Source organism: Ranitomeya variabilis, chromosome 4, assembly GCF_051348905.1.
Source record: "Ranitomeya variabilis isolate aRanVar5 chromosome 4, aRanVar5.hap1, whole genome shotgun sequence".
NCBI lineage: Eukaryota > Metazoa > Chordata > Amphibia > Anura > Dendrobatidae > Ranitomeya > Ranitomeya variabilis.
In genome coordinates this window covers 602,161,170-602,175,880 of record NC_135235.1, presented here as the reverse complement: position 1 = coordinate 602,175,880, position 14,711 = coordinate 602,161,170, and the positions used below count along the sequence as shown (strand labels likewise).

The 14,711-nt window shown below is 38.0% G+C and overlaps 1 protein-coding gene across 3 annotated transcripts in view; it reads right to left on the bottom strand.

The window, feature by feature from the left end:
* Positions 1 to 13,120, bottom strand: part of EYA2 (EYA transcriptional coactivator and phosphatase 2) — a 186,554-nt gene extending 173,434 nt beyond the window's left edge. Inside the window, exon 1 of one of the 3 annotated variants that reach the window (XM_077253258.1) lies at positions 12,819 to 13,120. The gene's annotated coding sequence lies outside the window, so the exon portion shown is untranslated. The remainder of the gene's footprint in view (positions 1 to 12,818) is intronic. The other 2 variants (XM_077253255.1, XM_077253256.1) reach the window with 2 other exon arrangements.
* Positions 13,121 to 14,711: the final 1,591 nt, after the last annotated feature.

Below are 14,711 nucleotides of genomic sequence, written 5' to 3'. Positions count from 1 at the left end.
CAACATACAAGTTAAGCTCGATCTAGAACGTCATCTGTTACCGAAGCCAGGAAATGTGCACTAGACGATTTGTGACCATCTTGTCCCCCAAACACTAGACGCAGAATTTACTATAGAAAAGGCTGACATAGACATAAAGATTCCCCCCCACAGACAATGACTGTACTGCACATTTTTTGCACTGAGGAAAGGGTTTGAGAAGAAAGGAAAAGAGAATGTTACTGATAATATTATAGTTATTATACTGTAGGATATATAGGCAGAGCTCCACATATGGGGAGCGGAACCCTACAAAAAGGCCAAGAGAAATGCTAAAGGATGTCCGAGCGGTGGAGCTGATCCTGAAATCAGAACTAATGGACAATATCTATAGCATAGGACAACCATCGGTGAAACTATTCTAAAGACATCTAGAAAGAATTGTATTACACAGGCTTCAATATTGTTGTTTTGACTGGAATATCTGTGACCCCTACAATATATATTGATTGCATTATATATAATACATTTATATGGAACCCATATCAAAATCAAAAAAGTCAGCCGGAGCATAAGTTGGTATACCTGCAATGCGGCACACTGTGGCCATTTCACAGACAAAACCAAAGAAAACCCCCAAAATGAGCTTATATTAAGCACATAAGTAAATAGTAACAGTATATGTAAGTAACATAGGGTATTTAGTTAACACTATTTTGATTAAAAAGCATAAAAGCCAAGGTGTACCCAATCAGGATGGCCTTATATTCTAGTATTAAAACCTAACCTTGTGTCAACCAACCTCAATGTAGATAAGGGCAGAGCAGGACTGTGGCCCAACTGGTCAGACGCCTGCCCATGGGAAGCTATATAGATGAGATGTCTAGCTCAAAAAGGGGGAGTCACGCCGGACAAGAAACTAAAGCAAAACCAAAGAAATGAGCTGAAGCATAAGTTGGTATATGTGCAATGTACTGTATAAGTACCCTATGTTATTTACTTACTACAGGCTGTATTCTCATTTTGTTTTTTTTAATTTTTTTATTTTTTGGGGTTTTATATGGAACCTAGACCAGCATTATCCAGTACTTTGTGCCACCCCTTTTCTGTGCTATATAAAATACATTAACTGTTGGCTAAATTACTGCATTCTCCCTATTGCCCTACAAAATGAATATTTTGCATATACCTGTTGCTCTCAGGCTGACATGCTCTTGGAACTATGAATATTTCTATATTAGGTAAGGAGGTAAAGTTGATTTGAATCGATTCACAGGACCTGATCCATTGGCCATGTCAATTTGATGGCCACTGGACAGAAGCCCTTAGAACAATCTTGCTCTTCTTCTTTTGATTGGTTTAGCGAGATGTCACATTCTTGAGAGGCCGCAACCATGATGTCGCACCAAGCCAACTAATCAAAAGAAGAGCTGTGGATGCCATCAGTTAGGAGGTGGTTCTCAGAGCTCCCATCCAATGACCACAGAATGCTGATATGGCTGATGGACTAGGTCCTACAATTGATGAGCACCAACTGTAGCTCTTAATCATGTTCATAGCATTGGATCAACAATCAACATATTGGGGAGCAGAAGCGTAAATGGTGGTTGGGGGAAGGTAGGTGTAGACATTCAGTTTTGCTTGGAGAAGCCCATTGGAAAATACAGAACTGTACTTATTTCATGCACACTTGAAAATGAAGCAAAGGTCCAGCCTTTCAACCACTCGAGACATGAACACATAAAGTTGCTCTGGGGGGGATGTGGACCCAGAAAAGAAGCAACCAGCTCAATGGGCACCTGCAGATGGATAGCGTGCATATGAAGACACCACACATTTCTATAGAGGCAATACCACACTCTTCCTCATTCCTGATTTTGAGCTCGGAAAACGGTGAAACGAGATATTGGGTCATGTGTTCTCCGAAACATGAAACGCACAACAAACTGTCTAACATACCACAGAGGATTAGGGTGTTTGTGAGGCTACAAATTTTTTGTGTTATGGTTGTTAAAGGAGACACGGATGGTCAGGAGATATTGTTGTTATGTGATTATAATCCCCTCTCAGCAAAGACAGGTGTGACCGGGATAACAGAAGAGCGAGGGCTCATGCAAGGAGCGGCGCCAAACGCAGCTGAAATATCAGGGGCTGCAGAGGAACGTACATGGACGGATCACTCCTTGGTCTTCAGCTGTTCTATCAAAGACTGCGTTTGCACATGTGCCACAGATATATGTCCACTATTCGCTATCTTCTAGATTTCATAACCTCACAATTTTGTATTCAGAAATCAATGCGGTAATAGCACAAGAAATTCTCTCCTTCTGCTGTGGTCACTCAGTGATCATGGAGTCCATCTACACTATGTGATGTAGTGACATTTCTAAACCACGGATATTATCTCCATATAATTCTAAATGTATTACAGTCATAGCACCAATTAAATGACGGCACAGGAAAACTGAAGTTTACTGACCACAACAGCCAAAATTAAGAGGGTTAGTCTTCTTCCCATCAAAGAAATAAGTTCTTCGGGTTCTTATTATTAAAACGGCAAAATAAACTGAAACGCCCCAAACACAAAAAAACTGAACATTATTATTTTATATACGGTATATTGCATGATTTTATGTATAGAAAGAAACTACTTATCAGTCTACAGTACTGTAATACTGTATAATAACTACAAATATCTAAAAATATAATATCTAAAAACTTGGTGAAAATGGTTAATTCTATAAACATTAATATTATGGTTAAATCCACAGAATAAAATGGGTAATTCTACAGAACGGAACACCAATATTATGTCAGTATTTCTAATTCTGATATGGAAATACTGATATAATCCAATAGAGGATTTTCTGTAATTGACAGTTCTTTTTACTATATTTTTATTATATCTTTCTTATAACTCTTTTTGTATTCCTAATATTAGTTTGCTACACCGCTAATTTTAGCATTATAGACAACATCAAGAGAATTTCCTTCTCTGTATGGCCTGTCTTCACGTAAATGTAATATTCTATTCTATGGGTTTGCAGACCCAACATTTTGCTCAGACTTATATGTAAGATACATATAGAAAAATGAGATTTTGACAAAATTACTTAGATTAAGACGGTGAAGCCGGAGCAGACATTGAGTTGTGTGTCAAAATCTAAAGATGGAGGCCATCAATTTCGAGCCTCTGAGATTATGGGGCCTGACAGTAGTTTTTATTAATCGTAATCTAAATAATATAAAGAGTGTTACAGCCCACCCAAAAAAGGGCCCTCAATAAAATGTCAAGAGAAAATGTCATTATTCTAATTCTCATACTTCATTTTCTCTATATTGGGCTCAACATATGTACAGTGTCCCCTTGCTATAAGGTCACACATATCTTTTATATACTGGTATTAAAACGTTCACATGTCAAATGACCCCACCAAAAAAATTACTTCTTTTTACAAATCAAGTCAAAGGGATTCGTTTTTATGTCATTAAGTACCATAATTCATATGTCTGGAGCATTTCCAAACATATCCAAGGAAAAATGTGAGATGTGAGCTTAATACATTTATCATGATGAGGGATCTATAAAAATAAAAAAGATAAAGTTTTAAAAGTTTGATAAAACCATCACTGATTTTGTGGAGTGTTCACTCTGCACTCAGTCCTTCTAGATGGATATAGATTTGATCCTTTAGTGTATGATATGAATGTATGGAATGGATAAAAGACAATCACCATAAGGGAAAGAGCAAAAGAACATATGAGAAATAATTTCATCCAAAAACTCGGCCAATTTTCTTCTAATTTTTATCCGTTTGCCAATTTTTTTTACATCTATGTGACTTCCGTATGACATATGTGTGCGATCTGTCTTCATACATCTACACTAAGCAATGTACTTGATCAACATTCAGTTTCCAAGGTTTATAATAGAAATGTATCCGCTAGGAAGTTCCATGCGGGATCTGATTTTTTTTTTACTCACGAACTCAGAAGAAAAATAGTCCAAGTTGCGATTTTTTTTCTCACAAACATTCAGGACTGAGAAGATAAATCGTTCATCTGAACGGCAATTAAAAAACAGGTTTCCACTCACTCACTTTCCACATACTAAATTCATGACATTACCGAAATGATTTCCAGATATTCTTTGACTTAAGTTTCACCAATCACTTTTTTTTTTTTACACCTGTAGATAAAAATTCTTATTCTACCTAATTTTTTCAGTGTTTTTTTTTTTTTTTTTTTTTATAAAAAAAAAATATTTTTTATTTACTCACTTTACAGAATAACACATTTTAAGACCTCTAAAAATGAAAAATTCAATAATAAATATTTTTTTATATATAATGTAAAAAATATAACATATTCCAGGGATAACTAATTAAAAATATGATAAAAAATATTTCTTGTTACTTTTTAGGTCATGTTCACACGTTCAGTGTTTGTTCAGTATTTCACATCAGTATTTGTAAGCCAAAACCAGGAGTGGAGCAATCAGAGGAAAAGTATAATAGAAACATATGCTCCACTTCTGCATTTATCACCCACTCCTGGTTTGGGCTTCCAAATACTGATGGAAAATACTGACCAAATACTGAATGTGCGAGCATGGCCTTACAGTACTGAGCTCCTGCTAAGGGCTCATACTCACCTGCGAGAAACTCGGATGAATCTCGCATGTTAATACCCGGCAGCACTCAGGAGCGGAGCGTGCGGCTGCATGTATTCCTATGCGGCCACACGCTCCGATCTGAGTGCCCGGTATTAACATGCGAGACCATGCGAGACTCATCCGAGTTTCTTGCAGGTGAGTATGAGCCCTAAGAGCTAGCCCATGTGAGATGCTGATGTACAACGAATAACCTTGCTAAAGGTCATTGGAAGCTGACACTGGTCCCGGGCGCAGGGGCGCGGATGGGGGGGTACCGAGATACATCCTGAAATGTTTTGTAAGGGAGGTAAAATCTCTGCTGGAATGAACCCAAATGAATACAGTGGTCCATTAAGGAGGTAACCTTACAACACGACTACAAGTCCACGCAAGGACTGAGAGCTCTCAGCTCCGGGGAGCAATGGACGTAATGTACATTACTCGCCGCAGTGCCGCTCTGTTAACCCAGTAAACCCCACATCCAAATGTCATGCTGGAGAGAAATGTGCCGGCCAGCTGTTCTAACAGCGAGAAAACACTTCACATGATGAGAGAATGAACGCTGTATAAACTCCTCACTGGATGTTATATAAACAGCAGGTGGGATTATTGCAGTAAATGGGCTCGCTCTAATGAAGTCCAGGATTTCATCGTCTCCTCTGGAGCTGTCTTACAGAGGGATACAAGGGGGAAGTTTTCGCCTTAATGACAATTTTTGATTAACTCCTCCAATTACACTTTTTTTTTAAATTTTGCATTTATAAAAAAAAGAAAAACTCAGAAGCAGAAAAGATTCCACTAAAATCTAAGTGCAAAGTTACCACTTCTTAAGGGACATTGCAACGCGTCCGAACGGTGTATAAAAACCTCCCAGGTCCACACAATCACTACTTTACATCACCGATCTCCAGTGGCGAGAACAAACTTGTGTCAGACTGACATCTGTCACACATATCCTATATTATTATTATTTATTATTATAGCGCCATTTATTCCATGGCGCTTTACATGTGAGGAGGGGTATACGTAATAAAAAACAGGTACAATAATCTTAATCAATACAAGTCAAGACTGGTACAGGAAGAGGGAGGACCCTGCCTGCGAGGGTCCTATATCATGGTTATGGATGGCGGGTGACAAGTCCTTTAAGGCTCGGTTCCCAGTGGACATATACACCCTTAATTGCAAAAAACTGTATTTAGCGGCGCATCTATAGACTAAAAACAGGCAAGACATAATTTAATAACATGTTTCTTTGACTACATTTTGTTAAATTTGCATTTTTTTTAGGATGGACATGAGTGTCCCCCATAAAAAAGCACAAAGATGTATATGTTTTTTTCACCACTATCCTAAATGGGAGACATATTGAAAGGCAGAGCAGTACACTTCAATACGACTACAACGTATACCCTGACTGTAACGTTAACAGCTAGTTGAGTAAAGAATTTTTTTTTTTTTTTTAAGTATGCAATCCATAGAACTACATCTGTGCAAGTATGTTTTTGAAATGTGTGATGAAGTATATGTCAATAGTCAGACATTTGACATTTGACATATGGCACGCGCTGGCGTATGTTTTTGACGAGTACGTCCTAGCCTAAGACGTCTCTCCAACCATTGAACAAAATTGCTCTCACCCTAAGTGCTCGTTCACACGACTTTCCATAAAAGAATGGACAGCACTCGGACCATTGTTATACAATGGGGAACTTCAAGTGAGCAATTTTTTTTTCACTGATCGAATCTTCGCATGAAAAAAAAATAAATCGCAGCATGCCCTAGCCTTTTCCCAAAAAATCAGAGGATGCTGGGGGGAGCCACAGTCTAGCATCTGATTTTTACGGATACATTGCAATTCTGTAACATAGGAAACTGTAAATGATTAATAAAAAATGTAAATGTAAACGATTAGTAAAAAAATAAAACGGATTGCATATGGATGACAAGTGAGAAAAAAAATCATCCGAGTTTTCTGGATAAAACTGACAATTTTTTATCCGCTTGTGTGAACCAGGCCTTATAATGTCCTGATTATTTTTGATTGTGACAATATATTCTGTATTAATATATGGAAAACGCCTTGAGTATACAGTCGTCAATTAATTGAATTGATTCCATTGTGACCTGCTAACAAATAAAGTCTATGCTCTAGGCCCTTATAGAGACCCCAAATATATGCAAACATTGATCAGGTGGGTTGGATCTTTTCTATTCAATTCAATTTTTTCAAGTGAACATAAGCGGCATAAAAACCATACCTGACACCCACTTACCTGATGAAATGATGGCGCATATGCTGTGTTTTTACACAGTCGGTCATTTTATCTAGGTTTATGTACATTATCCAGCCTAAATTGTGATCATAAAGAGTTGATCTCAACATTGGGGATCTGTAGGTTGCTCTTTGTCGTTCCTTCAAGCAGTGAATGCTATGTACTATCTAGTACTGTACAAGCAAGTAAGTGCAAATCAACACACCTTCATATGTATTATTATTAGAAAGGTCTTCCTGCCCAAAATAATGACAGAAATATGATGTACAGCACACGTTGCACCACCCATGAGAGGTAACCTCACTTATCCGCTGTGGCTGCAAGCTCTGGAATTTTCTAACCAAGATAATATAAGTTTATTAGGATATCCATTCTACTGAAACTTACCGACTGTGTTTTATGGGTTGCTCTAGAGAAGATGACATTGGGTCGGTGATTGGCAGCACCGGCGGTTGAATTAGTGGGAAAGCTCATTGTAAAAATAATAGAATTTAGGGACCTGGTACACGACCCTGGCATCACAAAATAGGAGTTTTCTCTGTCACAAAACATTATTTATGGATTGATATAAACTTTTACTGGACAGAAATATCATCCAACATTCTTAAACGACTGGGTTGGGAGTTCACCGTCATGTTGAGATTATTTTTTTTTCTGCTGGGTGTCGGTGAACAGGGTATTATATGATATAATGAGCAGAGCAATATTTTTGCCTATGTATTAAAGAGCCCTCCACCCACGCGCTCTCATATGCAACTCTCGCGACCAGGGACGGCTTGAATGCCTGGTGCTCGGCAGCCTTACACATGAAATTCAAGAATTGCTGCAAAATAAGCAGAGATGTCAATCAGCCACCTTTACCCATAACAATCTGCTCTGCTCCTTCATGAGAACCAGGACATGACTGACAGTCTTCTTCTAAGAACTTGGTGTTAACCAATTGTGTGTCTACCAGAGTATAGTGGATACAGCTTCTTGTATATTGTGCATGCAAGGGGAGTGCAACAGGCAAACACGCCGCGCAAAGACCCCTGCTCTACTTCTTGACCACTGACCAAAAAATACCCAAGGGAGGGAATTATGTGCTGATAAACATTAAATGCTATATCTGACTTGGGCCAAGCAATGACAGTTTTCCATTAATAATTTAACAAAATTAATAGCATATTCTATTTACATTATCACTTCAACTATGACAGGCCTTAAAAAACAAAAACATAAAATTATAATTGTGATGAGTGAGCATTCAGGATGCAATCTTAGATAGCTACATGCTTCCAAAATCAGTGTAGTAGTCTGCATCTCTCCAAGGCGTTGTTAGTACACACACAATTAAATGCCTTAACTAGTGTTATATAGCTGCAAGCTAAAAAAATGTCTCAGCAAACAACCGCCTGAACAAGAAAAACACAGCAGCTCTTAGGATAAATCCCCCACAACTTCCAAAAATTCCTAATTAATTACACTCATGGATTTTCCTCCTGTCTTCAAAAGTGTTGCAGGATGTACTACAATTATAGGGTGCTTACAAGAAGGATGGGGAAAATATAATAGAATACAATACAAGTCTTCCACTGCAAATATTAAAAAATATGAAATATGTTAGTCAATCTGCACATATTTACGCTTCTGTTCTTATTACCCATTTTCAGAGAAAGCGAAGCTGAGTAAATGTATATCCACTATGTGTCATATTTAGAAAAAGCGAAACATCAAACCAAATAAATATGTATCCAATAATGGTGTCATATTCAGAAAAAGCAAAATGTCAAACCCAATAAATGTATATCCAATATATGTAGTTCCAGCTTCCATATCTTTGGGGAAACACAAGGGACAGAGCAGAGCAACCCAAAGAATAGAAAACACAAAGAACAGGGCAGAGAGCAGAGAAAACCCAAGAACAAAAACCATAAGGGACAAAGCTGAGAAACCCAAAGAACAAAAAACACAATAGACAGAGCAAGGAAACCCAAAGTACAAAAAATACAAGGGACAGAGAAGAAACTCAAAGAACAAAAAACACAACACAAGTGACAGTGGAGAAACCGAAAGAAGAAAAAAGACAAGGGACAGAGTGGAGCAACCCAAAGAACAGTAAACAAAAGGGACAGAGCAGAGAAACCCAAAGAACAAAAAACACAAGGTACAGAGCAGAGAAACCCAAATAACAAAACACACAAGGGACAGAGTGAAGCAACCCAAAGAACAAAAAACAAAATAGACAGAGCAAAGAAACCCAAAGAACAAAAAACACAAGGTACAGAGAAGAAACTCAAAGAACAAAAAACACAAGGGACAGAGAAGAAACTCAAAGAACAAAAAGCACAAGGGACAGAGAAGAGAAACCCAAAAAACAAAAATACACAAGGGACAGAGTGGAGAAACCCAAAGTACAGAAAACACAAGGGACAGAGTGGAGCAGTCCAAAGAACAAAAAACACAAACGGACAGAGCAGAGAAACCCAAAAAACAAAAACACAATAGACAGAGCAGAGAAACCCAAAGAATAAAAAACACAAGGGACAGAGCAGAGAAACCCAAAGAACAAAAAACACATGCAACAGAGGAGAGAAAACCAAAGAACAAAAAACACAAGGGACAGAGCAGAGAAACCCAACACACAATAGACAGAGCAGAGAAACCCAAAGAACAAAAAACACAAGGGACAGAGCAAAGAACCCCAAAGAACAAAAAACACAAGGGACAGAGTAGAGCAACCCAAAGAACAAAAAACACAATAGACAGACCAGAGAAACCCGAAGAACAAAAAACACAAGGGAAGGGACAGAGTGGAGAAACCCAAAGAACAAAAACACAAGAATAACAGAAACCCAAAGAACAAATTCATTTTATGATTGGTTTTCTTTTTACAGATCATCTACCTTGAAAGTAATTTTTGAATACTTATTTTTATCATCTTAAAATCCAGAATGAAAAGTATGTCAAGAGTCGGATTTTATCATTTGTACAAATACATAACATGAATTTTAATATATTGGGTAACTTAAATTTCTATTAAGCTAACGGGATTAAATGTATATGATGCAAATAAATCATAATCTAACAATCCCACGTCTCCATCATCATCGATTTCAATGGAAGAAACTGACTGAGTATGTTTTTTTTATGTCACCACCAGTTTTGGGGCATGGCGTCAGGACATTGTCACCAACATCTGAATAATATGGAGTGTTGTCTAAACACTATTAGGAGAGTTAAGATCTCTCAAATGAGTAGAGGACGTATTGTTCCTGTGGATTTCACCACTATTGCAGGTTTCCTGCTAGCAGCACATCCAGCTCCAGTGGATAAACCCAGGGACAAAAGTGTTTGTGATAAGGATTCCATTCTGTCAACAACGCACTATTTGCTAAATCCACAGGACGCTCCTGCGTTGGTTCAGCCATCCAGGCGTTTGTTTTACTAAATCCAACGTTTTCCTCTTCTAACAAAGAAGTCATTCTAGCCGCATCCAGCGGTTCAATATTATGATAACACAAGTGTTTCTCCTTCTCATCACCGCTCATTACCTGCGCCAAGAGCCGTCGTATAAACAAGGTGAACACTTTTTTTTGCTCGGTGTAATAAAAAAAACATTCCCTGGAGGAATGATCTCTAGAAAGAACAGAAAAGCCACCAAAATTGTCATCAGATGGAAAGCCTCGAATAGAATTATCTCTTCGACTCTAATAAAGTATTCTACGCCTTAGAATAGAGAAATCCCCCCTGCACAATTAACGAGAGCATCAGTAGATTATACTTAATAACCTCTAGAGTAAAGTAATTAGAATATATTGTACTGCGCGGAAAACTGACTTCATTAATATGCATCTGCCGCTTGGTACTCTTCCATAAAGCAGCATTCGCAGGAAGGTGCGCTGTAGAAAAAGCATCAAACGTAATTGGCACGGCCAGAATAAATAAATAATAATAATAAAAAAATAATAATGCATTTTTTTGTAGCCCCTTTATGACAAACTCATTAATAAACCTCTTAATTAATATTGCAATGAACAATTTAGCAGCCGTGTAACCTTAGAACATATTATATTTAAATAAAGGTTTTTAATATTTAATTGCAAAAATTAATACCCAGCCTAAACCATTTCTACGCAAATCTAATATAGTTAATGGAATTAAATAGAATCGAAGGACAGAAATTGATTTTCAAATATTATTTAATCTATACACACAGTTTATAGAAAAATGTTTCCAAATCAAACGACATCTCATATATATATGTTTTAAAGGAACAATTAAGTTATATTTTTTGGGAGGGTTAAGAGTAAAATAATAAGAAATTAGGAAATTGCTTCTTTGTTGTTGATCTGATGTCACACCAAGCTTTTTTTTTTCATTTTTTTTTTGTGTGCACTTAAATGAGTTTTAACAGCTGAATTTAGTGCGAGGGGATATTGTAAAGTGAATGGATTTAGTATGAAATAAAGCAGTTCTGAAGGTGAAAGTCTAATAACTTCCTTGTAAGACTTAAAACCTCCCTGTACAGTTCTGCCGCTGCCTATTGAACACCAGTAAATCACTTGGAGGAAAAGTCCTCGTGAACAGCTGGCAACCCATTCCTCATTTATTGCCTTTATGGACTTAAAACTTAACTTAAAAATGATTAAAAAGCTCTGTTCAAGATTAAAATGTAACCGGCGGCTTTCCCCTGCGTGGCCTGACAAGCGTAAACCATTATTGAATTGTAAGGATTAATTGGCCTTTAATGGAAATGATTAGTGCTCTCTCTGTGAATTAGTCCGCAGAGCTCTGCTACGGGTTATTTTATTAGGAGGCTCTCTATAGATATAGTTATTAAATCCGTGACAGTCCTGCACACTGATCAAGGTTACATTTGAGCTTGTTTTTTTTTTGCTTTTGTTATTTATGGTGCATTTTTTTTTATTATCGGTGTTTGAATTTTTTTTGTGGTCTGTTACAATATGAAGATTTTACCTTTCACTTCGAATCTAGAGTTAGGCCACTAAGAATATAAGCCACTAAGTCACCGGGTAGCAGGGTGCTTCAATGGGTAAGATTGTTGCGTTTGAGTACAGGGGTCCTCGGTTCAAGTCCCACTCAGGACAACCTATACAAGGAGTTTGGGTGGGTTTATTCCGGTGTCAGATATACTGATAGAGATTTTAGATTGCGATGATAATGTCTGTAAAGAGCTATGGAATATAATGGTAACTAAATACAAAAGATAACATGCGGAAAATAAATGGAGTATGGAACATAAATATAAAATAAAGATAATAAATAAACGCAATATGGAAAATACATATAAAAGAACAAAATACAGAAAATAAACCTAGTATGGAAAATAATTGCAAAAGATCAAAATGTGGAATTTAACCAGATGAGAATCTGACAGGTCGATAACAATTCATGAAATGTGTCACCGATACAAGGATTGCTAAACGGACTTCCAGGAGAAGTCCGTGTTTGGAGCTCAGCACCGGACACTAGGTATCCAGTACGAACCCGAACATTGCATTTCGAGTTTGTTTATCTCTAATTATAAGGTATCAACCACTGAGGACTCTCAGATTTTAATTTTTTCCAAACTCTGTTCCACGCACTTTTTGAACCAGTTTTTTCCAAGCTCATACAGATCTGATCTATCCAGGCACTACTGTTATTTTGTGTTTCTTTTTGTGGTTACCCTGAGGAAGAGGTCCATTTGACCTAGAAACGCATTGGATTAAAACTACAATCTATATCTATTCATCTGGATCCCATGAATTCTTCACCAGCAGCGCAGCACACTCGTATTTCCTCTTTTTGGTGTGTATATATGGGCACTTGTATCTTGTTTTACCATATGCCAAATTTACTTTTCCTATTATTATAAAACACATTTGCAAATCTTAAGTACTGGAGGAGCAGACGGCAGCACTTACCACTGTCCAGAAGAAGATGACCCTAGGGTTTCTCCTGCCAAAAAAGTAGTGTCTTCTCGCCAGGGAGGGATGAGGAAGAAGAAGAAGAAGTCAGTGAGGAAGCAAATTCAGGCTGAGACCATGCAGACTCCTTCGTTGTGTGCAGGGAAGGAGGGAGCCCTGGGCTCTTGGCTTTTCAAAGCGCCTTCTACTTTAGTGGTGAAGTTTCTTGAATGCCATCAGCTTGTAGATAGAAAACACAAGTGATCAGTGGGGCTGATCCTACTGTCCAGGTGCGGTGATAGTGACTGCCCTCTACATCTACAGGAGAGGGAGTAGTATGGACAGGCTGTGAGCACAGAGGGGAGGGTGTGTGTGGGAGAGACACAAGGAAGGGGTGGGTGGCTCCTATCCCAAAACACACAGGTCTTTAAACCCTTTTTGTAACACAGGAGGACACTACACTGGGGCAGAACATCAACACGCATACTCCAAGTCTCTTCCTTATCAATACTTGCTTAACTACTTCTTTGCCACAATTATGCCGGATTCCGTTATCCTTGGAAAAGAAATCACAAGGAAAGCAAAGTCGTAAAATCCCTGCAAAACTCCACAACACCAAACGTTAGGAATTTACAAGCTACACCCTGGCGCCTTTACGTTATTCCGTTACGTGATTTTTTTCTTAGGTCCAAATGTTACCGGCAGTAAACAAGTTAAACACGAATCAGCGGCATAAGGGGGGCGACCAGAGTCAGTAAATGGGATCACAGTTTAAATTCTTTTTGTGCGTTTGTTGAATTTAATCCCAGTCTTTTTTTCCATATACATACGATACTCTAAAAATACAAGGGTGTAAGAAGCATGTTCCCGGCGCCTGCCTCCAGCAGTAGGACAGTAGGTAGTAGTTCCTGGATGCAGTCATGTGAAATCAGATCTTGAAGTTAAATCCCAACCAGATTCCTCATCTTTATATAACTCCGGAGCTGATGGTAAATATGGAATTCCTTCCCATCAGACTGCAGACAAAACTGAGGAGGGGTCACATACATATATAACTCTGCCCCTTGTACATTATATCTGTCTGGTTGATACAGATTATATTTACTTTCCAATTTTATTTACATCTGGGTAGTTTTAAGACAGAGCGCCATATTTATAAAGGCATTGCGCCCCTTTAACTGTCACATGCACCTGTATGAAAAATTTGGTGGTGCTTCACTTTAAGGGCTCATTCAGATTTCCGTTTTTCTAGTACGAGTGCTATCCGTGTTCTTCACAGATATCGATCGCAATCGTACATACAGTGGCATGTCTGAAACCTTGGTCAAAGTTATCTGAGCACATAAATTTCCAAGGGTGCCCACACTTTTGCATCGGCCCATTTTCCTTTTTGCAATTTTTAAAATGTAAAGGATAAAAATATAGGAAAGGTGTCATCTTTAACTTTAGGCCTTTTAGAGGTCATTTCATCTTCAACTTGCTTAACTGTTCACAATGACAGTAATTTTGACCAGGGATGCCCAAACTTTTACATGCCAATTGTATGATAGTCTTTGGGGCCGATCTTTCCTCGGACCGAGTGGTCAGTGCAGAATTGTGGAGACATGTCCAATACTGATCTGAGTGAGGATCAAAATCGGCAACACAAGTCTAAGTCAGACAAAGCTCGGATACCATCCATGTGTAGTCCATTTTTCACTGACAGATACGAGAAAGTGGAGAAACTTTTTTTTTACTCATCAGTGCAAAAAACTGATGACACTCAGACCAAACTCTGATGAAACTCTGTGAAAATCACTGATGAAATTTAGTCTGTTTTTCTTGTACGTGAAAAAAACTGACTTCTGAAAGAGATGTCTCATACTCATTTGTTTTCCCTCAATTTTTATGCCTTTCTAGAAGGAATAGTTC